The sequence below is a fragment of the Mercenaria mercenaria genome, chromosome 9 (assembly GCF_021730395.1).
Source record: "Mercenaria mercenaria strain notata chromosome 9, MADL_Memer_1, whole genome shotgun sequence".
Lineage (NCBI taxonomy): Eukaryota > Metazoa > Mollusca > Bivalvia > Venerida > Veneridae > Mercenaria > Mercenaria mercenaria.
This window is the reverse complement of record NC_069369.1, coordinates 65,541,888-65,554,503: the sequence shown is the minus strand read 5'-3', so window position 1 is coordinate 65,554,503 and position 12,616 is coordinate 65,541,888. Positions and strand designations below refer to the sequence as shown.

Here is a 12,616-nt window from a genome sequence, read left to right as displayed (position 1 = left end):
GTTTCTGAGACAGGGGGCAGGACAGGGCAAGGCAGGGCAGGGACAACATAAAATCAACCTATCTCAGACATAATTTAGTATGGTTTTCGGAGATTAAATGCAAAATAAAAATATTTAGAATCAAAAGAACTATAGCAGAAGGAACAGAAAGAGAATACCATTAGAAGGTGTAATTGCCCACTTCCCACCTTAACCCACTCCCCTCACTTAGTTGCTTGTTTGCTTTGGCTTTAGTGTTTAGTGACAATGTAAAAGAAATTTTAGTTTTGGTTGAAGAGTTACTTCACAATATCTTTACCAGGAGAGATAAGTTTGATCTTTCATTTTGTAAATACTTTTAACATGTTTATTAAGGTGATCTAGATAAAAATTTTACCTGTCAGTAATTTTAGACCCTTCAGCATTCTTTATTTAGGGACAGAATACATTGTACATGTATAAAAGTACATGACATTGACAGTAGCAGAAAGTTTAATTTCATTTTCATTTAATACTATGCAGTGAAATTATATCTGATGATCGCAACATTTTAAACAGAGAAATTTTCAGGATGATAATCCACATTGATTCCTAAGACATAATGTTTAGCAGTACAGAAGCATGGTTTAATTAATTTAAACATGACTAAGAGGTTTTAAAGTCTTAGTAAACAGAATAATTTCAGAATGGCATGAAACTGATATGTAATACACTAAATATAGATTATTGAACTAAAATCATGCATATTACATGTAAATAACACAAACAACAAAAAACAGGCTGTGACATTATAAAGAATTATGCAGCAATTCAGCATAATTGATTGCCATTCTCTTTGTTTGTATAAAAATGGTATCACAGTTAAATCTAATGAATGCATCAACTGTTACTTCTGATATAATAAATGCAGATACAATTTACGGAACATTGTATTGAGCTCCGCAAAGTGGGGCAATAGACGCCTATAGTTCTAGATCAGAGGAGGAGAAGGTAGAATTAAAAATTTTTTGGGGGTGTGTGTATGGGATGAAATGGTGGGATGTAATGTGGCTATGCATGGGGGAATTGTGGGAATCATGGCAAAGTTTGAAGTCAATACCTTGAAAAGGTTATCAAGTTATATTCTGGACACAAAATATGACAGACAGGTTTGACTTTGATGTAACCTTGACCAACCGACCTGGTTCATGTGCTTGAATACTGACACACAAAAATGTATGTGATTTTTTTGAGGGGGAGGTTTTGACAGTAATGTGCATTGTTGCACTCCTATAATCACCTCAACACCACCCATCTATTTTCCAAGCTCTGGACACAAAATACAAAGGACAGATTAAAACTTAATTTGTTACCTTGACCTACAGACCAAGTTCATGCACCTGAATGGTTATTTAGTTATGCTCAGACACGAAATACAAGGGTCAAATCTGACCTCCGAGCTCCATTTGTGACCTTGACCTTTGACCTACTGACCTGATATATGATCTCCCTTACCTATAGGTAGAGAATTTTGAAGCTGAAGGGAAGCAGTTCCTGCGTGCAGTGTGACTTTTCTTAAAAAGACTGCCCCAGTCAAAATAAGAAAAGTCATATTTTGAAAGTTATTATTTCGTACTGTACAGTGGTAACAGGAAGAGATTGGTATATTGGGTTAAAAGCTATAATTTTCTCCACGCTTTACACAAAAAAATCTATTTTGGCTGTATTTATTATTGAAAAATGCACATAATTCCACTTTAAATTCACTGAATAAAAGGTACTTACCGTAACTGTATTTGCCTGAATCTATGTAACATATATAAAATGCCTTCATTTCATAAGTCAATTTCCTTAATTTCTCATCTCTACCTTCATTTGAATGATACAATGTAGATCTACCTAATTCTGTATTTATTTTCACAGGCTGATATACTATTTCACACAACACGTCTAGAAAATTGAAAAGAAATCAGAATCATCTCCATTAACAGCTTCCGTTTCTTTGTTGATGATCCGTTTGATACCAAACCTTATGTTACATGCATGTATTAAATATCAACATTTTATTCAATCATCTTATTAATTTTCCTCTTACTCTGAAGTGTAATATGTTTGACTAAATATAGAACTTTAAAAGGTAACTGAAATATTATATCTTCATATAGTACCATTAGCAATTAATCATCTGCCTTTTGACATGCTGGAATGCTAAATGCAGATTTTAACATATTTATAGCAAAATTGTAAACAAATTTGTACAATATGTTTATAGAACCACAGGTGTTTGAGTTTCACTAACATGTTCAGTTTTTTTTTTTTTTACTTGATATAACACAGGTTTCAAGATGATTTTAGCAGAATTTTTAAAGTTATGTAACAGTTGTTTATCAAACCGGACCAGAAATCCTAGATACTATACTATATTGAAAGAACGCACGCTTGAACACACAGACTCCCTCAAGCACTACATCAAGTTCTCCATCACTGTTTTCCTTACAATATTATTTGTTTGTTTCAACTGCACGAAGTGAGTGAGTTAGATTTTACGGCGAACCGACACAAAAAGCGTGGCCTCAACGCGAAACTAGTCTATCTGCTTCTATTTCTATATACACATAGACTAGTTTCGCGTTGAGGCGACGAAAGGCCATATATCGCCGAATGACTGCACGAAATCACGGATAATGTGTTCCCTTCTAACCTTTAGCAACTGGTGTTTTACTGTAGGACCGACTTTATGAATTAATATATAAAGTGAAAAGTATCATAAACTGTAAATTCTTAAATGTGACGGACAATCTTTAAATTGTCAAAATTACATATTTATAAACCCTTAAAACCCTGTACAATTTAACACTTAATTTACATTTTATTACATCATTATATAGTGTGACCGAATTTCTCTGAATTTTGTAAATAAGCAAATTAACACATTTATCACTTTTGTAAGACAAAGCAAGTATATATAAAACATAATGAATAAACACAGTTTGCCTTTTATGGATAATGTTAAAACAAGGTTTTGGAGATTCTTGTCTATTTGCGAGACAAGAATACCATGTTGATCACCCCACATATTCCCTATTAGCAAGAGCTAAACTTTATCCTTCCTATTACTAACAGCCCCATAAACCTAATATTCCCTATTACCAGTAGCCACCTAAACATCCCTATTACATATCACCAATATATAGCACCACTAAGCCCAACTCTCCCTATTACAAATAGCCCCCTAAACCTTACCCTCCTTGTTACCAACAGTCCCCTATACATTATTTTCTCCATCGTCAATAGTCCCCTAAACCTAACCTTCCCCATTACCAATAGCCCCCTAAACTTAACCTTCCCCATTACCAATAGCCCCTTAAACCTAACCTTCCTCATTACCAATAGCCCCTTAAACCTTACCTTCCTCATTACCAATAGCCCCCTAAACCTAACCTTCCCCATTACAAATAGCCCCCTAAACCTAACCTTCCCCATTACCAACAGTCCTCTAAACATAAACTTCCCTATTACTAATAGCCCCCTAAACCTAACCTTCCCCATTACTAATAGTCCTCTAAACAACCTTCCCTACTACTAATAGCCCCCTAAACCTAACCTTCCCCATTACCAACAGTCCTCTAAACATAAACTTCCCTATTACTAATAGCCGCCTAAACCTAACCTTCCCCATTACTAATAGTCCTCTAAACCTAACCTTCCCTATTACTAATAGCCCCCTAAACCTAACCCTACTCATTACTAGTCTAATATACCCCTAAACCTAACCTTCCCCATTAATAATAGCCCCCTAAACATAGCCTTCCTGATTACCAAATTATAGTCCTCTAACCCTAACCTTTCCTATTACTAATAGCCCCCTAAACCTAACTTTCCCTGTTACTAATAGTTTCCTAAAACTAACTTTCCCCATTACCAATAGTCTTCTAGATATAACCTTCCCTATTACCAACAGTCCCCTAAACCTCACCTTTCCCTCTACCAAAAGCCCCCTAAACCTAACCTTCCTCATCACCAACAGTTCCAGGGCTTTTTCAGCGTGTCCCACGGGGCCGAAATTCGGCCCCATTCCCAATGGCAAATATGCATATTTTTTCCCAATAGCTGTTCAAAAATTCCCAATCAAAGCAAAAAAAAAAAAAAAAAAAAAAATTTTTTTTTTTTTTTTTTTTTTTTTAGACCTAGGTACATGTATTTTGTTGCAAATTATAGTGGTGCAACCATAGTATTGTAGATTTTATTGAATTTGAAATATAAAGCAGTTTCCTTTTATGAATATTAGCAGTAGAAATCACAGGAATATACATAAGAAAAAAAAAAAAGACTGATTTTCATGGAAATACTTTCCTAATTTGGATGTTTAACCGATACATATATTTCCCAATATGGCAGTATTCGCGAGTCGAAAATTCCCAAAAAGCACAGGGGCCTTTTTCCCAAAATGGCCAGAAAAAGCCCTGAGTTCTCTAAACCTTACCTTCCCTATTACGAATAGCCCCCATAAACCTTAATTTTTTCTAGTACCAACAGTCTCCTAAACCTAACCTTCCCTATTTCCAATAGTCCCTAAACCTTACCTTCCATTTTACCAATGGTCCCTAAACTTATTCTTCTCTATTACAAACAGTCCCCTAAACCATACCTCCCCTGCTACCAATAGTCCCTAAATCTTCCCTATTATTAACATTCCCCTAAACCTTACCTCCCCTATTACCAATAGTCCCTAAACCTAACCTTCTCTACCACAAAGAGTCCCCTAAACCTAACCTTCCCTATCACTAATAGCCCCATTAATCTAACCTTCCCTTTTACCAACAGTCTCCTAAACCTATACTCCCTTGCTATCAATAGCCTCTAAAACTTACCTTCCCTTATATATAATTACCAACAGTCTCCAAAAACTATACTTCCTTGCTATCAACAGTCTCTAAATCTAACCTTCCCTATTACCAATAGTCCTCTAAACCTTACCTTCCCTTTTACCAATGATCCCCTTAACCTAAACCTTCCTATTACCAATTTTAAAAACGGAAGCTGAGTGCATGCATTCATCCACCATTAATTAATTTTACTATTACCAATATTATTACTGCTTATAAAATCATTTGTTTTTAAACGTAACATATTTTTAAAGTTCTTTTTCTAATTTTATAAATGTACAAACTCACAGTCAAGAAATATCCATTTTATAATCAAATTCAACGCTACAAAATCACAGGCTTAAACCTAAATAGATATGCAGTATATTTGCAAGAGTAAGACAGTGCAACAAAATGAAAAGATTTAATCACCCTGCCTAATAACATCTATTGTTAATACACAACAGTATATGGGAAGTATTAAATCTTTATCTCTGTATAAACTTTCTGTTTGTTCTTGTTCTATACACATAATAGTCTAGTCCAAATTTCAATAAATGTGAGAGGTACAGGCATTTTGTTAGTATTTGGTCCCATATACTTTTTTAGTATAATTTGGGTATGCTGAATTCAAAAATATATGTTGGCCATCTGACAAATGATTTTTTATAGGTCAAAATGGCGGAAAACAAAATGGCCGCCAAATTATGATATTTCTAATAAAAATGGGTAATATTATTACAATTATCCAGAAATATGTGGGTTTCTTTGTTAGTATTTGGTCCCATATACTTTTTTAGTATAATTTGGGTATGCTGAATTCAAAAATTTATATTGGCTAGCTGACAAGTGATTTGTTATAGGTTAAAATGGCGGAAAACAAAATGGCCGCCAAATTATGATATTTCTAATAGAAATGGGTAATATTATTACAATTATCCAGAAATATGTGGGTTTCTTTATCAAAGCGATGTCTAACATAGTAACAAATGAAAGAAACAACACTCTTGTTCAAAAATAAATACTTTTTAATCCAAATGTGTGCTCTGTTCAGAGAAAAAAAAGCTTAAAAAAACTTTTAACTTGATTATTTTTATATTATTCAACTCAAATTGGTTATATTTGCAAAGCTATTTTTGATACAGTACACTAATTTTTTTATGTTTTGAATCAGTTTACAGTTTAACTGTTTATCATATAATTATTTCAAAATCATAGATTGAAATATTTGAACCTTAAGGTATGCGTTCACAGTCCCATTTCATATGTTAATTTACTGCCTTGAGTTCATACAGCTGGTAATGCTTTTATCGCATTAACATATATCTGTGCATAAAAGCCCAGACTTTTACATCTACATCTGAGAGTCCTTCATCCAGATGTACACTTGCAAGCAATGAACTCCATACAAGCTTGAGGAATCGGATCAAAGGTAAGAAGAACTGGCTTAAGTGTGTCAACTGCCACCTACCATCCCGTGTCAGTAGGTGCAGGCAGATCTGGATTAGGAACAGTTGCTTGGTTCCATACCAGAGCTTGATAATGAGCTCTTTTAATATGAAATGAGCAAGCATCACTGGTTGGGGGCATGTGTTCAGGACTTGTAGACCTGCCAAACATAACATTTCGAGCACTGTCAGTACTAACAGTATCTTGGCCATACATCTTGCAAATAAAGTATTCACAGTTTTTCATTACTTCATCAGACAGTTGTCCATATCCGAGACCTTCTATCAGTTTTGCATTGCCTATAATGACCTTAAATGCAGATCTTTTAGAGATTCCACAGAAATACGATGTTGTGTCACAGCCAGTGAGTGCATGGAAGGCAAGTAAATTTCTACGTAACTCTTCAGTTATTGATAATTTATCTAACACTGTGTTGACTTGAATGTATTTTCGTTTTTTTGCTGTTCCATCCATCATCCATACTGTTGTATTTATTTCCTGCAGATGGCACAGTAAGAGCAAAAATACATCAGTGTCTCTGGCAGAAACAACAACAGTGTTGAAACTTGATCGTTTACTGCAGTGGACAGCATGAAGAATAATTCTTGTGTCAGCTTCCTCATGTTAAGCTTTTAATTCATCCAAATTTAGGTCACTGACATTGCTTTCAACAATGTCTTCTTCCTGAAAGCCACCACCAACAACCAATGTCTTTTCAGTAGGGACTTGCATGATTAGCTCCTCTGATAAAAATCTAGCCAGGTCAATTTTATTTGCAGGAAGTGCTAAAAAGTTACTCCAGACTTTTGGTAACGGTACATCCCTACTTTCAATTACTCTCCTCACTGGTTGATATGTCCTTGTGCGTTGTTTCCTGGTGTTTGATTTTATTGTGATGCCTATATCGGTCAAACACTACATCTATTCTTTCATACTTTTTTCCTTTGTTTAAAACTGCAGCAACAAATAAATCAGCATACTGACCAAATGTTGTTTCTCCTTCTATTTTCAGACTTTGTACTAAAGCTTGGCCATCGACAATATATGCAGACTTTCCTTGTATGTTTATTCGGTCACTCAACTCAATATCCTTGACAAGCTCATCCAGCAATATGGATTGTTTGCCCATTTTGAGAGTTCCATTGGTTTCGGAAATGGAAACTGGAACTGGCAACAGTTCATGTTTTAGTATTTCCTCCATATTAACATCTTTGCCTGCCTTATATGCTGTCACTAAACGATGTAGTGTATTTCGATCTGCTCTTAATATTTTGCCCTTTTCAACTGTTGACTTCGATGCTTTATCACTGATGTACAAAGAAGCAAATGTAGATGGATTATTCTTTTTGATTGTATCACGTAGCTGAACTTTTGATACATTATCACTGTTTTCAAACTGTAGTCTCTCTCTTACAAAACAATCAAGTTTTTCCTGGCCAAATTGCAGGGCAGACAGTAGAGACTTTTCTATGGTATCAGTTACTATGTCTTTAGTTGCTACATTCAGCAAACTTTCACCTTGCAGATGTGGATCAGCCACATTATATCTTTGTAATACATTTTGAACTGCTTTTTCAGCTTGCTGGTCCACAGCTTGCCTGCTCTTTGATTTTTCCTTATGCACAAGTATGTCTTCGTCATTGACTTTTTACATACACTTGGTAAGAAGGCTTATATGAGACCTCAGGTTGTACGATAAAGACCATCTAGTCAAAGCTGTAGGGGTTCTTGATATACCAATTATTCCTCCACCTTTCTTCCCAGTTGAATTCAGCCATTCTTGACTTTGATCAGGATCCACCTGATTGAATTTTGAGTTTGACCTCTTAACAACAAAGTTGCCATTTCTGAACTCTTGCAACACTTCTTGAGGAAGCTGATGTGCATCTGCCAGATAGACAGTTCCCCAACGTGCATAATTCGTATGATCATACCTATGAAATAAAGGGAACATGCACCGAAACGCATATAGGTATAGATCCCAAAGACCATCCCTTACAGCTCACGTGAACATCAGAAGCACTGAAACCATTTCCAGGTATGCCCACCAAAACTGGTAGATAGGATTTTGATCATTCTTAACAAAATCGTCAAGGTGGCTTCTGAAGTTGTCATTTTGCAATTCAGCTACAAGATTTTCTACGCTCCCAGAATACTTCACTTCCATTAATTTCCCATGCAAGTTAATGTCTCTTTCTTCAATGTAAGTCAGTAATTGTGGAAGAAACAATGTCCAGAGAGCCTGTGTTGTTATCTTGTGAGCCCTCATTCCTCTGTTGTAGTGCTTTTTCTGCCAAGACCTGATATGCGGCTATAGGACCCAGAATATTGGATTCAATCCATATTTCATGTAAACCTGACCCTTTCATATGGTCACCTATTACTTTCAGATAGTTCATTGATATATGCAAACCACCCATTCTAGGTATAAGCTTGTCCCTGTATGCAGGCACTGCCCATTTCAAATCCATAAGCTTAAAGAGCCTGGTCTACAGTTATAACTGTATGTGACTGCCCCAGTCTTTCTGATATATGCATACACTTCTGAACAACAGTGTTTAAAGTGTCGATATCATTAGCTGGTGCTTGAATAATCGGCATGTATCCAACTTTTGTCATATTTGAGTCAGTTCTACAGATAGACTGGTTGAAAGATGACCAGGTTGGACGAGTATCTGCATTATTCCGAAATAGATGGAATGCCATATCAAGGGCTCTTGCTTGTATATAAAGCTAGCTTTAACAGATACTTTTTAATAAACGTATCACAATATTAAAAGTTAAAATAAATGCAATTTCACCAAATATTAAAATTTAACGATGTATATGAAACAAAGCATTTCTAAAATTTTATAGAAAAAATACGTATAAATTTTTCCTACCTGCAAAATATCCTGCAAAACGCAGTGATTCCATGGGGTATTCTTGACACCTCTTAAACCGTAATGACCACAAAAGAGTGTGTCCTTGTCAGAATTAATGTAGATTAATTAACAGGTAAAGCATTCCAGAGTGTTTAGATAAGGACTTTACAATAACATGATCAGACTCAGATTATTATTGTAACAGAGACCTGGATTGTTTATATTAATTAAGTTCACATTAGCCATAATCTTAATCCCTGTCACACTTAATTTTCACCAATTATTATGATGCTTAGGTATTAAAAAGTTTATTGTTCAATAAAATCTTACAAGGATTACATAATGTTATACATGTTATTCTTTTCTCTATTAAAGACAATGTTATGTTAATTTTTAAAAGTTTTAATTTCTCCATTATTTTTGTCTTAAATGATTTTTCTAAAAAATGCATTTCATCAAAAGTATTATTTTCTTTTTGACAAAATTCCAGCAGAAGCTTTTAATCTTTTAATCTTATACTTATTCTCATTTTTTTTCTATTCTATGAATGACGTTGAATATTTCTAAAAAATTAAAATGTCTTCAAATTCCCCTTTTTGAGCCCCTGAAGTACAAATTTTTAACTTGTAAAATAGTTTACTGATAAATATTAACTCAATTATACTTAAATATGAAACAATATTTTCAAACATATCTAAAGATAAACATTTGTATCATAAAATAATATCAATGGATATAAAAATTGTAAAAACAGTGGTCATTTTTGCTTCTATTTTTAACCCTTTCAGAGGCATTTGCCAGATGGCCAACATATATTTTTGGATTCAGCATACCCAAAATATGTTAAAAAAGTATGTTGGACCAAATACTAACAAAATGCTCGTAACTTCTTAAATAAGCATATATCTGCAAAATCGGACTAGACTATAACCAGATTTGGTATTGAGACAACATGCAAGATAGAACAGGATTGCACTATAAAAGTTCTAATTCAACTTTAAATGCATAAATAACGTAATACCAATTAAAGGGTTATTTCAGATAGGGTAAAATTTTTCAATTGCTCATTTCCACTAAGTTTGGCACAGAATGTACCAGTGTATATATGATAAAGGTAGTGAAAACAACTGTTAGATTTTTGGTAAAAAGAAACAATTCCACATTGATTTTCCACCTTAGTTCAAAAGCGCTACAAAATTAATAGTTACCTCCCTTCCACAAAATATTTATGGTAATTTATCAAATATTTTGTAAAAATGATATGTCAGTAAGTCCGAGCCACTTGTCACTTTCACAGAACCCTCATTTTATCAATTTTTGAGACAAAAAAATTTCCCTTAAAAACAACGAAAGAGACTTGCCTTAAAGATATACAACGCACATCTTTCACTTTAATATTTCTTTTTTATATTAACTTTAAATAAATAAAATCCTCATCAAATGAATTTAACTTGACTTAATGAATATATAAAATCACCACTTTTGTACAACTGCATTTATAATTAAATGTCATGTTTATTTGTTTACAAAAAAAAAACTGGAAGTTTTTAGTGGTAGTACATATTTATAGATGCTTTGCTGTAAATAGCTAGCTGGAGCACTGAATTGTGACTACTACTATTTTAAAGCTGGCACTCATGTATATTCTGTATGTTTCTGTAAATCAATTTTAGCTGCCTGAACCTAAATAGCGATATAAATACTGAAAACCCAATACAAGATATACATTTCTTTATAACCAAGTCCTGTGTGCAGATATAGCTGTGCAGATATGATGATCAACTACCAATCTCAGGATTTTGAGTTTGAGACCTCTCACACAGTCTGGCCATATCATTTTTTTCATTTCATCTATGAACTTAAAGGCTGGGAAATTATCTCACTTATCATGATTTTTTGTCCATTTAATGAAAGAAATACACTTGTAAGTATTCAACATTCTGCTACGTACATGTCAGTAAACCATTCTTCAAAATGTTGACTAATATCTTCAGGAGTCTGGACAAGTGTGCATTCATTCAACAGTCAGTTGAAGCAACCTGAAGACCCCAGGTACCCCTCCGCGCATTATTTCATCAGGAGTGGGCACCTGGGTAAAACCATCAACCTTCTGTAAGCCAGCTGAATGGCTTCCTCACATGAAGAATTTAATGCCCCGAGTGAGGCTTGAACCCACATCAATGAGGGGCAAGTTAACCATGTTATAACTATGAAGGTATGGAAAAACTATTAAGTGGGTAATGAAGGACTGTGGCCATTCTAAATATCATTTATTATAAAATTATTATCTATAAATAAATACAGTTATAATTTATCTGGTGTTCAGGCGTGTTGTACCTCTACTTCATTCATTCTTAGTTAAAACTATTTTTAGGATGGTTAATAATTTTATGTTACATCAAGAACAAGTCTCTTTACTCAATAACTGCTTTTAAATTTCTGACTGTAATGCAATTGGGCAGGTCTGTACATAAACATGCTACTCATTGACATGGAAATAAGACATCCCTATCAAAATTTTTCTGATGTCATAATCTATGTCAGTTCTCTCCACCTTAACTTAACTGATGCTATTTTTATTTTGTGATGGTTGCATCCATTAAGTTATGGCTTAACCCCATTTTGTTACCTAACCAGTGTCAAACTGCAACATCTGTGCACTGACTCTCGTGAGAAACTGATGACCTCAAGCGAAGCTCGTAATACATGGTTATTTCTGAATATCAAGATCAACTTTCTGTATATTTATGAATTTAACTGAATAATAAATATAACCATTTTCAACAAAGTTCATGAAAAACATACCTTAGAAGGTTTAAGTTCACAAAAAGGTCAATAAATAATTATTCTAAACCGCCTACTTGTTTTCAAAATGAGGAGAACCTCGATCACATCACAACTGCAATGGTGGGCAAAATATTGCTGACAGTAGTACCCATTTGAAACTTGTGTGTATAACTAGTTTTCAGATTGTGTTACATGTGTCACAAGGTGATAAATATGTGCAGTCAGTCTGGGGCTCGAACCTGAGATCCCACACTTACAGGGCCAGTGCTCTACCGACTGAGCTAACCGACTGTTTGACACATCCTCTCCCCTTATGTGACCAATCCGTACCATGACATACACCCATGCAAACTGGAAATTGGTCCTCAAATTCTGGAGGTACATAATATTGCAAGTATCGCAAAACTGACCAAGCAAGCATGTAATGGTACCACATTGGGCACCAAATGTCACAGGGTGAGAAAAATATGCAGTCAGTCCGGGGATTGTACCCGGAACCCCTGGCTTACAGGGCGAGTGCTCTACTGAGCTAACCGGCTGCCTGACACATCCTCTCCCCTAATGAGACCAAGTCCATACTGTGACACATGATTTATTTTAAGTCAGATCAAAAGAAAAATAGATAAAAAATATTTTAAAGTAAAAGGCGAGTTCAAGGCATTTCATTTGATGAAATTATAGCGCTACAGATTT

General features: G+C 34.6%; 1 protein-coding gene across 3 annotated transcripts in view; it reads right to left on the bottom strand.

Moving 5' to 3' along the window:
- LOC123547326 (rho-related BTB domain-containing protein 1-like) overlaps positions 1–12,616 on the bottom strand; it is a 42,324-nt gene that overhangs the window by 28,611 nt on the left and 1,097 nt on the right. Inside the window, exon 1 of one of the 3 annotated variants that reach the window (XM_045334334.2) lies at positions 5,133–5,192. The exons of 1 other annotated variant lie outside the window; for it this stretch is intronic. The gene's annotated coding sequence lies outside the window, so the exon portion shown is untranslated. Of the gene's footprint in view, positions 1–1,743; positions 2,117–5,132; positions 5,193–12,616 lie in introns of those variants that run through there. One more of the 3 variants, XM_045334332.2, reaches the window with a different exon arrangement.